The sequence below is a fragment of the Somniosus microcephalus genome, unplaced genomic scaffold (genome assembly GCF_052327205.1).
Source record: "Somniosus microcephalus isolate GS21.2 unplaced genomic scaffold, FLI_Smic_1.0 unresolved_chr1, whole genome shotgun sequence".
Taxonomy (NCBI): domain Eukaryota; kingdom Metazoa; phylum Chordata; class Chondrichthyes; order Squaliformes; family Somniosidae; genus Somniosus; species Somniosus microcephalus.
In genome coordinates this window covers 87280778-87302204 of record NW_028225179.1, presented here as the reverse complement: position 1 = coordinate 87302204, position 21427 = coordinate 87280778, and the positions used below count along the sequence as shown (strand labels likewise).

Below are 21427 nucleotides of genomic sequence, written 5' to 3'. Positions count from 1 at the left end.
ATTTATTTAATTATAAGCTGTGAGTTCCTCACGATGCTCTCCCAGTGCGGCCACCCTGTAACCAGGGATTAGTCTAGAAGCCTGGGTAGAAATATCGGCCCTGAAATTAGGATCGGGACTACTTAAACATTGCACTACTTAAATGAACCATAAATAACTGTAAAAAAAACTATTTGAAACAATAATTTTAAAATTTGAAAAAAATTATTATATAAAAAATCGGGGCTAAAACTAAACTTACCTTACTGGAAATTCTTTAAAAATAATAAACCTGTGGAAATTTTTTTTTATAAATTGTATTAATAGACCACTTACCTGTAAAACTAAGTACTTCCATGTGGTTTTTCAATGCGTAAAAACCGGAGGCCTTTACACATGTGCAACTCTCTAAAAATAAAGGAAATCCAAGTCGCACGCGCTGCCTGTGTAGTCATAGAGTCATAGAGTCATAGAGTTTTACAGCACAGAAAGAGGCCCTTCGGCCCATCGTGTCTGCGCCGCCCATCCATCCCTGTCCAGTCTAATCCCATTTTCCAGCATTTGGTCCATAGCCTTGTATGCAATGGCATTTCAAGTGCTCATCCAAATGCTTCTTGAATGTTGTGAGGGTTCCTGCCTCTACCACCCTTTCAGACAGTGAGTTCCACATTCCAACCACCCTCTGGGTGAAAAAGTTCCTCCTCAAATCCCCTCTAAATCTCCTGCCCCTTACCCTGAATCTATGCCCCCTTGTTATTGACCCCCCCACTAAGGGGAAAAGTTCCTCTTTATCTACCCTATCTATGCCCCTCATTATTTTGTACACCTCAATCAGGTCCCCCCTCAGCCTTCTCTGCTCCAAGGAAAACAACTCCAGCCTGTCCAGTCTCTCTTCATAGCACGTGTTCAGCCTCTTAACCCCTTGGGTCAGAGGAGAGGAAATGCCGGATTTCCCGCATGTGCTGTGCATGCTGAAAACCGGCAATTCCTCCGGGCACACACGTGAGTACCCCGTCCGTACTCACGCGTTGGGAGAGGAATTACTGGGCCATTAATGTAATTACTGTAGAAATTACTTTTTTTACATTATTGCTTGTTCATTTTATGTGCTGTCTTTTTATGTCTTTTATTTATTTTATGTCTGCTTTATTTATATTTACAGTATGTATGCGTGTATATATCGGTATGTGTTTCTTTGTGATGGCGCCGATGAAGATGGCTGCCGTCCTTGCGAACTCCGTGCGTACCAGGCAGCTCAGTGTTCTTGCTGCTTGGTGCTCTCGGCTCGTCAAGAAAAAAGCATTTCACTGACTAGATTACACTTCTTGTATTTAGTTATGTGATAAATAAAATTGAAATTGAAATTGATACACTATGGCAGAGACAGCCTTGTAGTTGCAATCCTTAGCCAAGGCCTTAAGGTCCTGCAGATTCCTCGGGTAATTGCCTGCGAGTAGACAAAAGGTACCTGGCGTATACTTCGTTAACCGACTTAAGGTACTGGGCCTTAAGGGCTGCAAGGGCCTCTTCATATGTAGTAATATCTTCAATTATAGAGTAAGTTTGATGACTTACCAAGTTGGTTAGAAGACCCAACTTGTTAACCGTCGAATCGAACGATGCGATGAAGTATTCAAAACATCGAAGCCAATGCGTAAATTTCTTCGACGCGTCTGCCGAATGGGGATCGATATCCAGACGCTCTGGTTTCAAAAATCGATCCATCTTCCAAAGTTGTTACTTAGTAAAATTGATGTGCCAAATAACTGCCTGAATCCATGAAGTTAAAGCTTAGAACTGAAGGCTTTTATTAAGTAAAGAATCATGGCATCAGGTTAACACAGGGCAACCATCATTCATCACCGACCCAGCCCTTGGAAGAACATTCCAGAAGAGGGGCGGGGCTAGGGAGGAGCATTAGTGGTTCCCCCCCGGTGGAACATTCCAGACATTACAAGTACAACAACAACAACAACAACAATACAAATGCCAGAACACAGAGTTATTTCATCACACCTCCGTCGCAAAATCGACGGCCTGTGCATACATGGCAGGCAGGGGTGCATGTCCTGACTTTTTATTTTTAACCCCCCCCCCCCGAACCCTCTCCCTCATGTTGTGGGGAGTTAATATCGACCCCATTCTCTCTGTATTCTGCTGTGTCTCCAAGTTACTGTGTGAGATGTGCAATATTCGCCCCACACTGGACACATTCTCCCCACACTCTGACAGCAGTTTAGGAACCTGATGCGCTATCAATTACTCATAAAAGACAGAGAGTTAGGAGAGTAACTAAAAGGCTTTTATTAGCAAAGAACAGAGCATGCCTCTCGTGGTTGACTGGGTTCCAAGAAGGCAGGGGGGCTACAGAGCAGTCACCTTTATACCTGGGCCTGTGGGTGGAGCCAGGGGCGGAGCCAGCAGAGGCATGCTGAGGCATGCATAGATACAACAGTGGTTTACCACATTCACCCCTTGTTTAAAATTGAGTCCGGCGGGGTGAAGTGTACTAAAGGTTCGTGTAAGTAAGTCTATCAGGTGGCCTTGTATGCCGTCCTGATCGTTGTGGTGGCGGCGGTGATGGTGCAGCATCCAACGTTGAATCTGGCGTCTCATTGAGTGGTTGGGTGGTCAGTGACGGGTCCTGGGGCTGCGGCATGCCGTCTACCGGGGTTGGGTTGTGGGTAGTGGTGGATGGCAATGGTAGTGTTTCAGGGGCACCCGAAGGTGCAAGGTCTCATATGGAGACTGTGTCCTCCCGCCCGTCCGGGTACGCCACGTAAGCATACTGGGGGTTGGCGTGGAGGAGGCTCACCCTCTCGACCAGGGGGTCCATTTTATGGGACCTCACGTGCTTCCGTAGTAGGACGGGTCCTGGAGACGTCAGCCATGTCGGTTGCGAGGTCCCCGATGTGGACTTCCTGGGGAAAGTGAACATTTTTTCATGGGGAGTGGCATTGGTGGCCGTACAAAGCAGTGACCGAATGGAGTGGAGCGCCGCAGGGAGGACCTCCTGCCAGCGAGAGGTCGGAAGGCCCTTAGATTTTAAGTTTAAGAGGACGGCCTTCCAAACCGTCGCGTTCTCTCTTTCCACCTGGCCGTTCCCCCGGGGGTTGTAGCTGGTGGTTCTGCTTGTAGCAATACCTCTCGTGAGCAGGTACTGACGGAGTTCGTCGCTTATAAAGGATGAGCCCCGGTCGCTATGGATATAGCTAGGGAAGCCGAACAAGGCGAAAAGGTCATTCAGACATTTAATGACCGTGGTACTGGTCATGTCAGGGCACGGGATGGCAAACGGGAAACGGGAGTACTCATCAATTATGTTGAGGAAGTACACGTTGCGGTCAGAGGAGGGGAGGGGCCCTTTAAAATCGACGCTCAGGCGCTCGAAGGGGCGAGTGGCCTTGATCAGGCTTGCTCTGTCTGGCCTATAAAAATGCGGTTTGCACTCGGCACAGATTTGGCAGTTCCTGGTCATGGTCCTGACCTCCTCGATGGAGTAGGGCAGGTTACGGGATTTGATGAAATGGAAGAACCTGGTGACCCCCGGGTGGCAGAGGTCATTGTGGAGGGTCTGCAGTCTATCGACTTGCGCGTTGGCGCATGTACCACGTGATAGGGCATCTGGGGGCTCATTGAGTTTCCCGGGCTGGTACAAGATATCGTAATTGTAGGTGGAGAGTTCAATTCTCCACCTCAAGATCTTGTCGTTCTTGATTTTGCCCCTCTGATTACTATTAAACATAAAAGCTACTGAACGCTGGTCAGTGAGCTGAGTAAATCGTTTTCCGGCCAGGTAATGCCTCCAATGTCGCACCGCTTTCACAATGGCCTGGGCCTCCTTTTCGACAGAGGAGTGTCGAATCTCGGGGCCCTGGAGGGTCCTTGAGAAAAAGGCCACGGGTCTCCCCGCCTGGTTAAGGGTTGCAGCTAGGGCGAAGTCGGATGCATCGCTCTCCACTTGGAAAGGGATGGACTCATCCACTGCGTGCATTGTGGCCTTCGCAATATCTTTTTTTATGAGAGTGAAGGCTGCACATGCCTCTGCTGTCAGGGGGAAGGAGGTGGACTTGATGAGGGGTCTGGCTTTGTCCGCATAGTTGGGCACCCACTAAGCGTAGTAAAAGAAAAACCCTAGGCATCTCTTCAGTGCTTTTTGGCAGTGGGGGAGGGGGAGCTCCATAAGGGGGCGCATTCTGTCGGGGTCGGGGCCGATGACTCCGTTCTCCACTACGCAGCCAAGAATGGCGAGGCGCGTAGTGCGAAACATACATTTGTCCTTGTTGTATGTTAGATTCAGCCGCTGGGCCGTACGGAGGAATTTCTCTAGGTTAACATCATGGTCCTGCTGGTCGTGGCCGCAGATGGTGACGTTGTCTAGATAGGGGAAGGTGGCCTGCAGCGCATTCTGGTCAACCATTCGGTCCATCTCCCTTTGCAAGACCGAAACCCCGTTGGTGACGCCGAAGGGGACTCGGAGGAAGTGGTAGAGACGACCGTCAGCTTCAAAAGCTGTGTACTGGCGGTCCTCAGCCCTGATGGGGAGCTGGTGGTATGCCGACTTCAGATCAATCGTCGAGAACACCCGGTATTGTGCTATCTGATTGACCATGTCAGATATGCGGGGGAGTGGGTATGCATCTAACTGGGTGTAGCGATTGATCGTCTGGCTGTAGTCAATAACTAGGCGCTGTTTTTCGCCAGTCTTCACTACCACCACTTGTGCTCGCCATGGGCTAGTGCTACCCTCAATAATCCCTTCCTTCAGGAGTCTTGCTACTTCGGATTTAATGAAGCTCCTATCCCCGGCACTGTACCGCCTGCTTTTGGTAGCGATGGGCTTACAGTCGCGGGTGAGGTTAGCGAACAAGGAGGGGGGGGACTTTAAGGGTGGAGAGGCTGCAAATGATGCGCGGCGGGCGATTTAAAAGCTGCTGGCTGCAGACTGTGAGTGGGGGGAGGGGTCCGCCGTACGCTAATGTGACACTTTTAAGGTGGCACTGAAAATCCAACCCCAGTAGAACGGCAGCGCAGAGATGGGGCAGGACAAGAAGTTTAACATTTTTGTATTCTGTGCCCCTTACTGAAAGGGTCACTACACAGTAGCCACCGACGTCTGCTGAATGGGATTTGGAAGCCATAGAGATCCGATGGCGCATTGGCAGGACCGGGAGAGAGTAACTGCGCACCGTGTCGGGGTGGATAAAGCTCTCCGTGCTCCCGCTGTCGAAAAGGCAGGTAGTGGCGCGGCCATTTACCGTAATGTCCATCATGGACCTGGACAGTTGGTGAGGGAGAGATTGGTCCAGCGTCACGGAGGGCAGCGTATGGTCGAGCGAGTCGCTGTGGTCATCAGACGAGGCGGTGGTTGAGTCCGGGTCACCCGCGATTGGAGTTGGAGGCGTCCAAGATGGCGGACAAGATGGCTGCCCCCACGGTTCACACGCGGCGCTGCTGGCGTTAGCGGTTTTACCTTTGCAGGCGCTGACGTATCACAGAATCACAGAAACCCCACAGTGCAGATAGAGGCCATTTCGGCCCATCGAGCCTGCACCGACACATATCCCACCCGATCCCCGTAACCCCACATATTTAATCCCCCTAACACTAAGGGTCAATTTATCATAGCCAATCAACCTAACCTGCACATTTTTGGACTGTGGGAGGAAACCGGAGCACCCGGAGAAAACCCACGCAAACACGGGGAGAATGTGCAAACTCCACACAGACAGTCACCTGAGGCCGGATTCGAACCCGGGTCCCTGGCGCTGTGAGGCAACAGTGCTAACCACTATACCACCGTGACGTAGTGTCCTTTCTTCCCGCAGCCAGAGCAGGTAGCGTTTTTCGCCGGGCAGCGTGCTCTGGGGTGTTTTGCCTGGCCACAAAAGTAACATTTCGGGCCCTTGGACATCACTGCAGCAGTTGGTGCCGGGGGTGGCGGTCCCATGACCCAAGGTTGCGGCGTCCACGGTGCGGAGCGGTTAGGGGAGAATGCGTCCATATTCCGGTGGGCCGCGTCTAGCGAGAGCGCGAGGGACACTGCCTTCTTCAGGTCGATTTCGCCCTTCTCCAGCAGTCTCTGCCGGGAGTAGTCGGATTTGAGGCCCGCAACGAAGGCATCTCGGATAAGTCCCTCCGCGTGTGTCGCGGCCGATACCTCTTTACAATCGCAGGCTCGGCCGAATATCTGTAGTGCCCGTAGGAATGCCTCCACCGATTCCCCGGACTGCTGTTTGCGGGATCTCAGGAGGTGTCTGGCATAAACCGTATTTACCGGGCGTGTGTATTGTCCTTTTAGCAGATCGCTAGCCGCCGTGTAGGTAGTCGCGTCCTGGATGAGCGTGTAGACTTGGTGGCCCACCTTGGAGACCAGGATTTTTAGTTTGTTTCCATCTAGTGTCACGGCTGAGGCTTCCAGGTAAGCTTCGAAGCAACGCAGCCATTGTGCGAACTTGGTAGACGAACCCGCCTCTTGAGGGTCTAGGTCCAGGCATGTTGGTCTGAGGGCATGCAGCAGCGCCTGCTGCTCAGCGTTTGGTGCCGTCGTTTGCTGCAGCGCCTGCTGCTCAGCGTTTGGTGCCAACATTTTGTTTTTGCTAATAAAATTGATGCGCTATCAATTACTCATAAAAGACGGAGAGTTAGGAGAGTAACTAAAAGGCTTTTATTAGCATGCCTCTCGTGGTTGACTGGGTTCCAAGAAGGCAGGGGGGCTGCAGAGCAGTCACCTTTATACCTGGGCCTGTGGGTGGAGCCAGGGGCGGAGCCAGCAGAGGCATGCTGAGGCATGCATAGATACAACAGTGGTTTACCACAGAACCTACGGTTCGAAATGGCGCAGTTTAAGAGGAGCAGCATTTTTACCCTCATCGCAACATCCAGGATAGAAATAAGGAAAGAGTTTCTCAGTGAATGTGTCAGTGAAAGTGTAGAGACTGGACATCATATCAGCATTGCAAAAGGTCACCTGTCCTCCCTCGTAGTCCAGGTAAACTCCGATGGTCCTGGGCTTCACACTCAAGGTCAATGGGACAGACCGGCGTTCAACAGCTTTATATTCATTCCCATTTCTCAGCCACACAGCCCAGTATCCATCTTCAGGCCCCAGGTATATCTTACCCTTCCTATTGGCTGACTCTCTGGCCACACTCAATGCCCACTTAGTCTTGTCCCCGACCTCCACCTCCCAGTAGTGTTTCCCTGATGTGAAACCCTGTGACCCCAGGACACAGCCAGCACCATCGAATCTCTCCGGGTTATCAGGAAGCTGTAATTCTCTGTTACTGTGTCTCACACTGGTCCGGTCCTCAGACAGGATGAGTCCACGATGCGCTGTGTTTGGGTCCAGGGTCAGTGAGGCTGGGACTGGGGGAAAGTAAAAATGACATCATGTTAAATATTTTAGACAGGAAGATGGACAGACACAGGTTAATATCTGATGTCTGTAGAACTAGACTTGGCACCAGTCGATAATTTCTGTATCAATAAATACTGCAGACTGGGTACAGTGTACAGTTAGATATATTCCCAGACTCCAGTATGTACAGTGAACAGATATTACAGACTGGGTACAGTGTACTGTTAGATATATTCCCAGACTCCAGTGTGTACAGTGAACAGATATTACAGACTGGGCACAGTGTACAGTTAGAGTGTGTACAGTGAAAAGATATTACAGACTGGGTACAGTGTACAGTTAGATATATTCCCAGACTCCAGTATGTACAGTGAACAGATATTACAGACTGGGTACAGTGTACAGTTAGATATATTCCCAGACTCCAGTATGTACTGTGAACAGATATTACAGACTGGGTACGGTGTACAGTTAGATATATTCCCAGACTCCAGTATGTACAGTGAACAGATATTACAGACTGGGTACAGTGTACAGTTAGATATATTCCCAGACTCCAGTATGTACAGTGAACAGATATTACAGACTGGGTACAGTGTACAGCTGGATATATTCCCAGACTCCAGTGTGTACAGTGAACAGATATTACAGACTGGGTACAGTGTACAGTTAGATATATTCCCAGACTCCAGTATGTACAGTGAACAGATATTACAGACTGGGTACAGTGTACAGTTAGATATATTCCCAGACTCCAGTGTGTACAGTGAACAGATATTACAGACTGGGTACAGTGTACAGTTAGATATATTCCCAGACTCCAGTGTGTACAGTGAACAGATATTACAGACTGGGTACAGTGTACAGTTAGATATATTCCCAGACTCCAGTATGTACAGTGAACAGATATTACAGACTGGGTACAGTGTACAGTTAGATATATTCCCAGACTCCAGTGTGTACAGTGAACAGATATTACAGACTGGGTACAGTGTACAGTTAGATATATTCCCAGACTCCAGTGTGTACAGTGAAAAGATATTACAGACGGGGTACAGTGTACAGTTAGATATATTCCCAGACTCCAGTGTGTACAGTGAACAGATATTGCAGACGGGGTACAGTGTACAGTTAGATATATTCCCAGACTCCAGTATGTACAGTGAACAGATATTATAGACTGGGTACAGTGTACAGTTAGATATATTCCCAGACTCCAGTGTGTACAGTTAACAGATATTACAGACTGGGTACAGTGTACAGTTAGATATATTCCCAGACTCCAGTGTGTACAGTGAACAGACATTACAGACTGGGTACAGTGTACAGTTAGATATATTCCCAGACTCCAGTGTGTACACTGAACAGATATTACAGACTGGGTACAGTGTACAGTTAGATATATTCCCAGACTCCAGCGTGTACAGTGAACAGATATTACAGACTGGGTACAGTGTACAGTTAGATATATTCCCAGACTCCAGTGTGTACAGTGAACAGATATTACAGACTGGGTACAGTGTACAGTTAGGTATATTCCCAGACTCCAGTGTGTACAGTGAACAGATATTACAGACTGGGTAGAGTGTACAGTTAGATATATTCCCAGACTCCAGTATGTACAGTGAACAGATATTACAGACCGGGTACAGTGTACAGTTAGATATATTCCCAGACTCCAGTGTGTACAGTGGACAGATATTACAGACCGGGTACAGTGTACAGTTAGATATATTCCCAGACTCCAGTGTGTACAGTGAACAGATATTACAGACTGGGTACAGTGTACAGTTAGATATGATCCCAGACTGCAGTATGTACAGTGAACAGATATTACAGACTGGGTACAGTGTACAGTTAGATATATTCCCAGACTCCAGTGTGTACAGTGAACAGATATTATACACTGGGTACAATGTACAGTTAGATATATTCCCAGACTCCAGTATGTACAATGAACAGATATTACAGACTGGGACAGTGTACAGTTAGATATATTCCCAGACTCCAGTACGTACAGTGAACAGATATTACACACTGCGTACAGTGTACAGTTAGATATATTCCCAGACACCAGTGTGTACAGTGAACAGATATTACAGACGGGGTACAGTGTGCAGTTAGATATATTCCCAGACTCCAGTATGTACAGTGAACAGATATTACAGACTGGGTACAGTGTACAGTTAGATATATTCCCAGATTCCAGGGTGTACAGTGAACAGATATTACAGACTGGGGACAGTGTACAGTTAGATATATTCCCAGACTTCAGTGTGTGCAGTGAACAGATATTACAGACTGGGTACAGTGTACAGTTAGATATATTCCCAGACTCCAGTATGTACAGTGAACAGATATTACAGACTGGGTACAGTGTACAGTTAGATATATTCCCAGACTCCAGTGTGTACAGTGAACAGATTTTACAGACTGGGTACAGTGTACAGTTAGATATATTCCCAGACTCCAGTGTGTCCAGTGAACAGATATTACAGACTGGGTACAGTGTGCAGTTAGATATATTCCCAGACTCCAGTGTGTACAGTGAACAGATATTACAGACTGGGCACAGTGTACAGTTAAATATATTCCCAGACTCCAGTGAGTACAGTGAACAGATATTACAGACTGGGTACAGTGTACAGTTAGGTATATTCCCAGACTCCAGTGTGTACAGTGAACAGATATTACAGACTGGGTACAGTGTGCAGTTAGATATATTCCCAGACTCCAGTGTGTACAGTGAACAGATATTACAAACTGGGTACAGTGTACAGTTAGATATATTCCCAGACTCCAGTATGTACAGTGAACAGATATTACAGACTGGGTACAGTGTACAGTTAGATATATTCCCAGATTCCAGTGTGTACAGTGAACAGATATTACAGACTGGGTACAGTGTACAGTTAGATATATTCCCAGACTCCAGTGTGTACAGTGAACAGATATTACAGACTGGGTACAGTGTACAGTTAGATATATTCCCAGACTCCAGTATGTACAGTGAACAGATATTACAGAATGGGTACAGTGTACAGTTAGATATATTCCCAGACTCCAGTGTGTACAGTGAACAGATATTACAGACTGGGTACAGTGTACAGTTAGATATATTCCCAGACTTCAGTGTGTGCAGTGAACAGATATTACAGACTGGGTACAGTGTACAGTTAGATATATTCCCAGACTCCAGTGTGTACAGTGAACAGATATTACAGACTGGGTACAGTGTGCAGTTAGATATATTCCGAGACTCCAGTGTGTACAGTGAACAGATATTACAGACTGGGTAGAGTGTACAGTTAGGTATATTCCCAGAATCCAGTGTGTACAGTGAACAGATATTACAGACTGGGTACAGTGTACAGTTAGATATATTCCCAGACTCCAGTATGTACAGTGAACAGATATTACAGACCGGGTACAGTGTACAGTTAGATATATTCCCAGACTCCAGTGTGTACAGTGGACAGATATTACAGACCGGGTACAGTGTACAGTTAGATATATTCCCAGACTCCAGTGTGTACAGTGAACAGATATTACAGACTGGGTACAGTGTACAGTTAGATAAGTTCCCGAACTCCAGTATGTACAGTGAACAGATATTACAGACTGGGTACAGTGTACAGTTAGATATATTCCCAGACTCCAGTGTGTACAGTGAACAGATATTATACACTGGGTACAATGTACAGTTAGATATATTCCCAGACTCCAGTATGTACAATGAACAGATATTACAGACGGGGTACAGTGTACAGTTAGATATATTCCCAGACTTCAGTGTGTGCAGTGAACAGATATTACAGACTGGGTACAGTGTACAGTTAGATATATTCCCAGACTCCAGTATGTACAGTGAACAGATATTACAGACTGGGGACAGTGTACAGTTAGATATATTCCCAGACTCCAGTGTGTACAGTGAACAGATATTACAGACTGGGTACAGTGTACAGTTAGATATATTCCCAGACTCCAGTGTGTCCAGTGAACAGATATTACAGACTGGGTACAGTGTACAGTTAGATATATTCCCAGACTCCAGTGTGTACACTGAACAGATATTACAGACTGGGTACAGTGTGCAGTTAGATATATTCCCAGACTCCAGTGTGTACAGTGAACAGATATTACAGACTGGTCACAGTGTACAGTTAAATATATTCCCAGACTCCAGTGAGTACAGTGAACAGATATTACAGACTGGGTACAGTGTACAGTTAGGTATATTCCCAGACTCCAGTGTGTACAGTGAACAGATATTACAGACTGGGTACAGTGTACAGTTAGATATATTCCCAGACTCCAGTATGTACAGTGAACACATATTACAGACCGGGTACAGTGTACAGTTAGATATATTCCCAGACTCCAGTGTGTACAGTGGACAGATATTACAGACCGGGTACAGTGTACAGTTAGATATATTCCCAGACTCCAGTGTGTACAGTGAACAGATATTACAGACTGGGTACAGTGTACAGTTAGATATGTTCCCAGACTCCAGTATGTACAGTGAACAGATATTACAGACTGGGTACAGTGTACAGTTAGATATATTCCCAGACTCCAGTGTGTACAGTGAACAGATATTATACACTGGGTACAATGTACAGTTAGATATATTCCCAGACTCCAGTATGTACAATGAACAGATATTACAGACTGGGACAGTGTACAGTTAGATATATTCCCAGACTCCAGTACGTACAGTGAACAGATATTACACACTGCGTACAGTGGGCAGTTAGATATATTCCCAGACACCAGTGTGTACAGTGAACAGATATTACAGACGGGGTACAGTGTGCAGTTAGATATATTCCCAGACTCCAGTATGTACAGTGAACAGATATTACAGACTGGGTACAGTGTACAGTTAGATATATTCCCAGACTCCAGTGTGTACAGTGAACAGATATTACAGACTGGGCACAGTGTACAGTTAGATATATTCCCAGACTCCAGTGAGTACAGTGAACAGATATTACAGACTGTGTACAATGTACAGTTAGGTATATTCCCAGACTCCAGTGTGTAGAGTGAACAGATATTGCAGACTGGGTACAGTGTACAGTTAGATATATTCCCAGACTCCAGTGTGTACAGTGAACAGATATTACAGACTGGGTACAGTGTAGTTCGATATATTGCCAGACTCCAGTGTGTGCAGTGAACAGATATTACAGACTGGGTACAGTGAACAGTTATATATATTCCCAGACTCCAGTGTGTACAGTGAACAGATATTACAGACTGGGTACAGTGTACAGTTAGATATATTCCCAGACTCCAGTGTGTACAGTGAACAGATATTACAGACTGGGTACAGTGTACAGTTAGATATATTCCCAGACTCCAGTGTGTACAGTGAACAGATATTACAGACTGGGTACAGTGTACAGTTAGATATATTCCCAGACTCCAGTATGTACAGTGAACAGATATTACAGACTGGGTACAGTGTACAGTTAGATATATTCCCAGACTCCAGTGTGTACAGTGAACAGATATTACAGACTGGGTACAGTGTACAGTTAGGTATATTCCCAGACTTCAGTGTGTGCAGTGAACAGATATTAAAGACTGGGTACAGTGTACAGTTAGATATATTCCCGGACTCCAGTGTGTACAGTGAACAGATATTACAGACTGGGTACAGTGTACAGTTAGATATATTCCCAGACTCGAGTGTGTACAGTGAACAGATATTACAGACTGGGTACAGTGTACAGTTCGATATGTTCCCAGACTCCAGTATGTACAGTGAACAGATATTACAGACTGGGTACAGTGTACAGTTAGATATATTCCCAGACTCCAGTGTGTACAGTGAACAGATATTATACACTGGGTACAATGTACAGTTAGATATATTCCCAGACTCCAGTATGTACAATGAACAGATATTACAGACTGGGACAGTGTACACTTAGATACATTCCCAGACTCCAGTACGTACAGTGAACAGATATTACACACTGCGTACAGTGTACGGTTAGATATATTCCCAGACACCAGTGTGTACAGTGAACAGGTATTACAGATGGGGTACAGTGTGCAGTTAGATATATTCCCAGACTCCAGTATGTACAGTGAACAGATATTACAGACTGGGTACAGTGTACAGTTAGATATATTCCCAGATTCCAGTGTGTACAGTGAACAGATATTACAGACAGGGTGCAGTGTACAGTTACATATATTCCCAGACTTCAGTGTGTGCAGTGAACAGATATTACAGACTGGGTACAGAGTACAGTTAGATATATTCCCAGACTCCAGTATGTACAGTGAACAGATATTACAGACTGGGTACAGTGTACAGTTAGATATATTCCCAGACTCCAGTGTGTACAGTGACCAGATATTACAGACTGGGTACAGTGTACAGTTAGATATATTCCCAGACTCCAGTGTGTACAGTGAACAGATATTACAGACTGTGTACAGTGTACAGTTAGATATATTCCCAGACACCAGTGTGTACAGTGAACAGATATTACAGACTGGGTACAGTGTACAGTTAGATATATTCCCAGACTCCAGTCTGTACAGTGAACAGATATTACAGACTGGGTACAGTGTACAGTTAGATATATTCCCAGACTCCAGTGTGTACAGTGAACAGATATTACAGACTGGGTACAGTGTACAGTTAGGTATATTCCCAGACTCCAGTGTGTACAGTGAACAGATATTACAGACTGGGTACAGTGTACAGTTAGGTATATTCCCAGACTTCAGTGTGTGCAGTGAACAGATATTACAGACTGGGTACAGTGTACAGTTAAATATGTTCCCAGACTCCAGTATGTACAGTGAACAGATATTACATACTGGGTACAGTGTACAGTTAGATATATTCCCAGACTCCAGTGTGTACAGTGAACAGATATTATACACTGGGTACAATGTACAGTTAGATATATTCCCAGACTCCAGTGTGTACAGTGAACAGATATTACAGACTGGGTACAGTGTACAGTTAGATATATTCCCAGACTCCAGTATGTACAGTGAACAGATATTACAGACTGGGTACAGTGTAGTTAGATATATTGCCAGACTCCAGTGTGTACAGTGAACAGATATTACAGACTGGGTACAGTGTACAGTTAGAATATTCCCAGACTCCAGTGTGTACAGTGAAGAGATATTACAGACTGGGTACAGTGTACAGTTAGATATATTACCAGATTCCAGTGTATAAAGTGAACAGATATTACAGACTGGGTACAGTGTACAGTTAGATATATTCCCAGAATCCAGTGTGTACAGTGAACAGATATTACAGACTGGGTACAGTGTACAGTTAGATATATTCCCAGACTCCAGTATGTACAGTGAACAGATATTACAGACTGGGTACAGTGTACAGTTAGATATATTCCCAGACTCCAGTGTGTACAGTGAACAGATATTACAGACTGGGTACAGTGTACAGTTAGATATATTCCCAGACTTCAGTGTGTGCAGTGAACAGATATTACAGACTGGGTACAGTGTACAGTTAGATATATTCACAGACTCCAGTGTGTACAGTGAACAGATATTACAGACTGGGTACAGTGTACAGTTAGATATATTCCGAGACTCCAGTGTGTACAGTGAACAGATATTACAGACTGGGTACAGTGTACAGTTAGGTATATTCCCAGAATCCAGTGTGTACAGTGAACAGATATTACAGACTGGGTACAGTGTACAGTTAGATATATTCCCAGACTCCAGTATGTACAGTGAACAGATATTACAGACCGGGTACAGTGTACAGTTAGATATATTCCCAGACTCCAGTGTGTACAGTGGACAGATATTACAGACCGGGTACAGTGTACAGTTAGATATATTCCCAGACTCCAGTGTGTACAGTGAACAGATATTACAGACTGGGTACAGTGTACAGTTAGATATGTTCCCAGACTCCAGTATGTACAGTGAACAGATATTACAGACTGGGTACAGTGTACAGTTAGATATATTCCCAGACTCCAGTGTGTACAGTGAACAGATATTATACACTGGGTACAATGTACAGTTAGATATATTCCCAGACTCCAGTATGTACAATGAACAAATATTACAGACGGGGTACAGTGTACAGTTAGATATATTCCCAGACTTCAGTGTGTGCAGTGAACAGATATTACAGACTGGGTACAGTGTACAGTTAGATATATTCCCAGACTCCAGTATGTACAGTGAACAGATATTACAGACTGGGTACAGTGTACAGTTAGATATATTCCCAGACTCCAGTGTGTACAGTGAACAGATATTACAGACTGGGTACAGTGTACAGTTAGATATATTCCCAGACTCCAGTGTGTCCAATGAACAGATATTACAGACTGGGTACAGTGTACAGTTAGATATATTCCCAGACTCCAGTGTGTACACTGAACAGATATTACAGACTGGGTACAGTGTGCATTTAGATATATTCCCAGACTCCAGTGTGTACAGTGAACAGATATTACAGACTGGGCACAGTGTACAGTTAAATATATTCCCAGACTCCAGTGAGTACAGTGAACAGATATTACAGACTGGGTACAGTGTACAGTTAGGTATATTCCCAGACTCCAGTGTGTACAGTGAACAGATATTACAGACTGGGTACAGTGTGCAGCTAGATATATTCCCAGACTCCAGTGTGTACAGTGAACAGATATTACAGACTGGGTACAGTGTACAGTTAGATATATTCCCAGACTCCAGTATGTACAGTGAACAGATATTACAGACTGGGTACAGTGTAGTTAGATATATTGCCAGACTCCAGTGTGTACAGTGAACAGATATTACAGACTGGGTACAGTGTACAGTTAGATATATTCCCAGACTCCAGTGTGTACAGTGAACAGATATTACAGACTGGGTACAGTGTACAGTTAGATATATTCCCAGACTCCAGTATGTACAGTGACCAGATATTACAGACCGGGTACAGTGTACAGTTAGATATATTCCCAGACTCCAGTGTGTACAGTGAACAGATATTACAGACTGGGTACAGTGTACAGTTAGATATGTTCCCAGACTCCAGTATGTACAGTGAACAGATATTACAGACTGGGTACAGTGTACAGTTAGATATATTCCCAGACTCCAGTGTGTACAGTGAACAGATATTATACACTGGGTACAATGTACAGTTAGATATATTCCCAGACTCCAGTATGTACAATGAACAGATATTACAGACTGGGACAGTGTACAGTTAGATATATTCCCAGACTCCAGTATGTACAGTGAACAGATATTACAGACTGCGTACAGTGTACAGTTAGATATATTCCCAGACTCCAGTGTGTACAGTGAACAGATATTACAGACTGGGCACAGTGTACAGTTAGATATATTCCCAGACTCCAGTGAGTACAGTGAACAGATATTACAGACTGGGTACAGTGTACAGGTAGGTATATTCCCAGACTCCAGTGTGTACAGTGAACAGATATTACAGACAGGGTACAGTGTACAGTTAGATATATTCCCAGGTTCCAGTATGTACAGTGACCAGATATTACAGACTGGGTACAGTGTAGTTAGATATATTGCCAGACTCCAGTGTGTACAGTGAACAGATATTACAGACTGGGTACATTGTACAGTTAGATATATTCACAGACTCCAGTGTGTACAGTGAACAGATATTACAGACTGGGTACAGTGTACAGTTAGATATATTCCCAGACTCCAGTGTGTACAGTGAACAGATATTACAGACTGGGTACAGTGTACAGTTAGATATATTCCCAGACTCCAGTGTGTACAGTGAAAAGATATTACAGACTGGGTACAGTGTACAGTTAGATATATTCCCAGACTCCAGTATGTACAGTGAACAGATATTACAGACTGGGTACAGTGTACAGTTAGATATATTCCCAGACTCCAGTGTGTACAGTGAACAGATATTACAGACTGGGTACAGTGTACAGTTAGGTATATTCCCAGACTTCAGTGTGTGCAGTGAACAGATATTACAGACTGGGTACAGTGTACAGTTAGATATATTCCCAGACTCCAGTGTGTACAGTGAACAGATATTACAGACTGGGTACAGTGTACAGTTAGATATATTCCCAGACTCCAGTGTGTACAGTGAACAGATATTACAGACTGGGTACAGTGTACAGTTAGATATATTCCCAGACTCCAGTGTGTACAGTGAACAGATATTATACACTGGGTACAATGTACAGTTAGATATATTCCCAGACTCCAGTGTGTACAATGAACAGATATTACAGACTGGGTACAGTGTACAGTTAGATATATTCCCAGACTTCAGTGTGTGCAGTGAACAGATATTACAGACTGGGTACAGTGTACAGTTAGATATATTCCCAGACTCCAGTGTGTACAGTGAACAGATATTATACACTGGGTACAATGTACAGTTAGATATATTCCCAGACTCCAGTGTGTACAGTGAACAGATATTACAGACTGGGTACAGTGTACAGTTAGATATATTCCCAGACTCCAGTATGTACAGTGAACAGATATTACAGACTGGGTACAGTGTAGTTAGATATATTGCCAGACTCCAGTGTGTACAGTGAACAGATATTACAGACTGGGTACAGTGTACAGTTAGAATATTCCCAGACTCCAGTGTGTACAGTGAAGAGATATTACAGACTGGGTACAGTGTACAGTTAGATATATTACCAGATTCCAGTGTGTAAAGTGAACAGATATTACAGACTGGGTACAGTGTACAGTTAGATATATTCCCAGAATCCAGTGTGTACAGTGAACAGATATTACAGACTGGGTACAGTGTACAGTTAGATATATTCCCAGACTCCAGTATGTACAGTGAACAGATATTACAGACTGGGTACAGTGTACAGTTAGATATATTCCCAGACTCCAGTGTGTACAGTGAACAGATATTACAGACTGGGTACAGTGTACAGTTAGATATATTCCCAGACTTCAGTGTGTGCAGTGAACAGATATTACAGACTGGGTACAGTGTACAGTTAGATATATTCACAGACTCCAGTGTGTACAGTGAACAGATATTACAGACTGGGTACAGTGTACAGTTAGATATATTCCGAGACTCCAGTGTGTACAGTGAACAGATATTACAGACTGGGTACAGTGTACAGTTAGGTATATTCCCAGAATCCAGTGTGTACAGTGAACAGATATTACAGACTGGGTACAGTGTACAGTTAGATATATTCCCAGACTCCAGTATGTACAGTGAACAGATATTACAGACCGGGTACAGTGTACAGTTAGATATATTCCCAGACTCCAGTGTGTACAGTGGACAGATATTACAGACCGGGTACAGTGTACAGTTAGATATATTCCCAGACTCCAGTGTGTACAGTGAACAGATATTACAGACTGGGTACAGTGTACAGTTAGATATGTTCCCAGACTCCAGTATGTACAGTGAACAGATATTACAGACTGGGTACAGTGTACAGTTAGATATATTCCCAGACTCCAGTGTGTACAGTGAACAGATATTATACACTGGGTACAATGTACAGTTAGATATATTCCCAGACTCCAGTATGTACAATGAACAAATATTACAGACGGGGTACAGTGTACAGTTAGATATATTCCCAGACTTCAGTGTGTGCAGTGAACAGATATTACAGACTGGGTACAGTGTACAGTTAGATATATTCCCAGACTCCAGTATGTACAGTGAACAGATATTACAGACTGGGTACAGTGTACAGTTAGATATATTCCCAGACTCCAGTGTGTACAGTGAACAGATATTACAGACTGGGTACAGTGTACAGTTAGATATATTCCCAGACTGCAGTGTGTCCAATGAACAGATATTACAGACTGGGTACAGTGTACAGTTAGATATATTCCCAGACTCCAGTGTGTACACTGAACAGATATTACAGACTGGGTACAGTGTGCAGTTAGATATATTCCCAGACTCCAGTGTGTACAGTGAACAGATATTACAGACTGGGCACAGTGTACAGTTAAATATATTCCCAGACTCCAGTGAGTACAGTGAACAGATATTACAGACTGGGTACAGTGTACAGTTAGGTATATTCCCAGACTCCAGTGTGTACAGTGAACAGATATTACAGACTGGGTACAGTGTGCAGTTAGATATATTCCCAGACTCCAGTGTGTACAGTGAACAGATATTACAGACTGGGTACAGTGTACAGTTAGATATATTCCCAGACTCCAGTATGTACAGTGAACAGATATTACAGACTGGGTACAGTGTAGTTAGATATATTGCCAGACTCCAGTGTGTACAGTGAACAGATATTACAGACTGGGTACAGTGTACAGTTAGATATATTCCCAGACTCCAGTGTGTACAGTGAACAGATATTACAGACTGGGTACAGTGTACAGTTAGATATATTCCCAGACTCCAGTATGTACAGTGACCAGATATTACAGACCGGGTACAGTGTACAGTTAGATATGTTCCCAGACTCCAGTATGTACAGTGAACAGATATTACAGACTGGGTACAGTGTACAGTTAGATATATTCCCAGACTCCAGTGTGTACAGTGAACAGATATTATACACTGGGTACAATGTACAGTTAGATATATTCCCAGACTCCAGTATGTACAATGAACAGATATTACAGACTGGGACAGTGTACAGTTAGATATATTCCCAGACTCCAGTATGTACAGTGAACAGATATTACAGACTGCGTACAGTGTACAGTTAGATATATTCCCAGACTCCAGTGTGTACAGTGAACAGATATTACAGACTGGGCACAGTGTACAGTTAGATATATTCCCAGACTCCAGTGAGTACAGTGAACAGATATTACAGACTGGGTACAGTGTACAGGTAGGTATATTCCCAGACTCCAGTGTGTACAGTGAACAGATATTACAGACAGGGTACAGTGTACAGTTAGATATATTCCCAGGTTCCAGTATGTACAGTGACCAGATATTACAGACTGGGTACAGTGTAGTTAGATATATTGCCAGACTCCAGTGTGTACAGTGAACAGATATTACAGACTGGGTACATTGTACAGTTAGATATATTCACAGACTCCAGTGTGTACAGTGAACAGATATTACAGACTGGGTACAGTGTACAGTTAGATATATTCCCAGACTCCAGTGTGTACAGTGAACAGATATTACAGACTGGGTACAGTGTACAGTTAGATATATTCCCAGACTCCAGTGTGTACAGTGAAAAGATATTACATACTGTGTACAGTGTACAGTTAGATATATTCCCAGACTCCAGTATGTACAGTGAACAGATATTACAGACTGGGTACAGTGTACAGTTAGATATATTCCCAGACTCCAGTGTGTACAGTGAACAGATATTACAGACTGGGTACAGTGTACAGTTAGGTATATTCCCAGACTTCAGTGTGTGCAGTGAACAGATATTACAGACTGGGTACAGTGTACAGTTAGATATATTCCCAGACTCCAGTGTGTACAGTGAACAGATATTACAGACTGGGTACAGTGTACAGTTAGATATATTCCCAGACTCCAGTGTGTACAGTGAACAGATATTACAGACTGGGTACAGTGTACAGTTAGATATATTCCCAGACTCCAGTGTGTACAGTGAACAGATATTATACACTGGGTACAATGTACAGTTAGATATATTCCCAGACTCCAGTGTGTACAATGAACAGATATTACAGACTGGGACAGTGTACAGTTAGATATATTCCCAGACTCCAGTACGTACAGTGAACAGATATTACACACTGCGTACAGTGTACAGTTAGATATATTCCCAGACACCAGTGTGTACAGTGAACAGATATTACAGACAGGGTACAGTGTGCAGTTAGATATATTCCCAGACTCCAGTATGTACAGTGAACAGATATTACAGACTGGGTACAGTGTACAGTTAGATATATTCCCAGGTTCCAGTGTGTACAGTGAACAGATATTACAGACTGGGTACAGTGTACAGTTAGATATATTCCCAGACTTCAGTGTGTGCAGTGAACAGATATTACAGATTGGGTACAGTGTACAGTTAGATATATTCCCAGACTCCAGTATGTACAGTGAACAGATAT

General features: G+C 44.2%; 1 pseudogene; it reads right to left on the bottom strand.

Moving 5' to 3' along the window:
- Positions 1-6802: 6802 nt before the first annotated feature.
- The window catches only part of LOC147095563 (zinc-binding protein A33-like), a 90494-nt pseudogene continuing 75869 nt past the window's right edge, over positions 6803-21427 (bottom strand).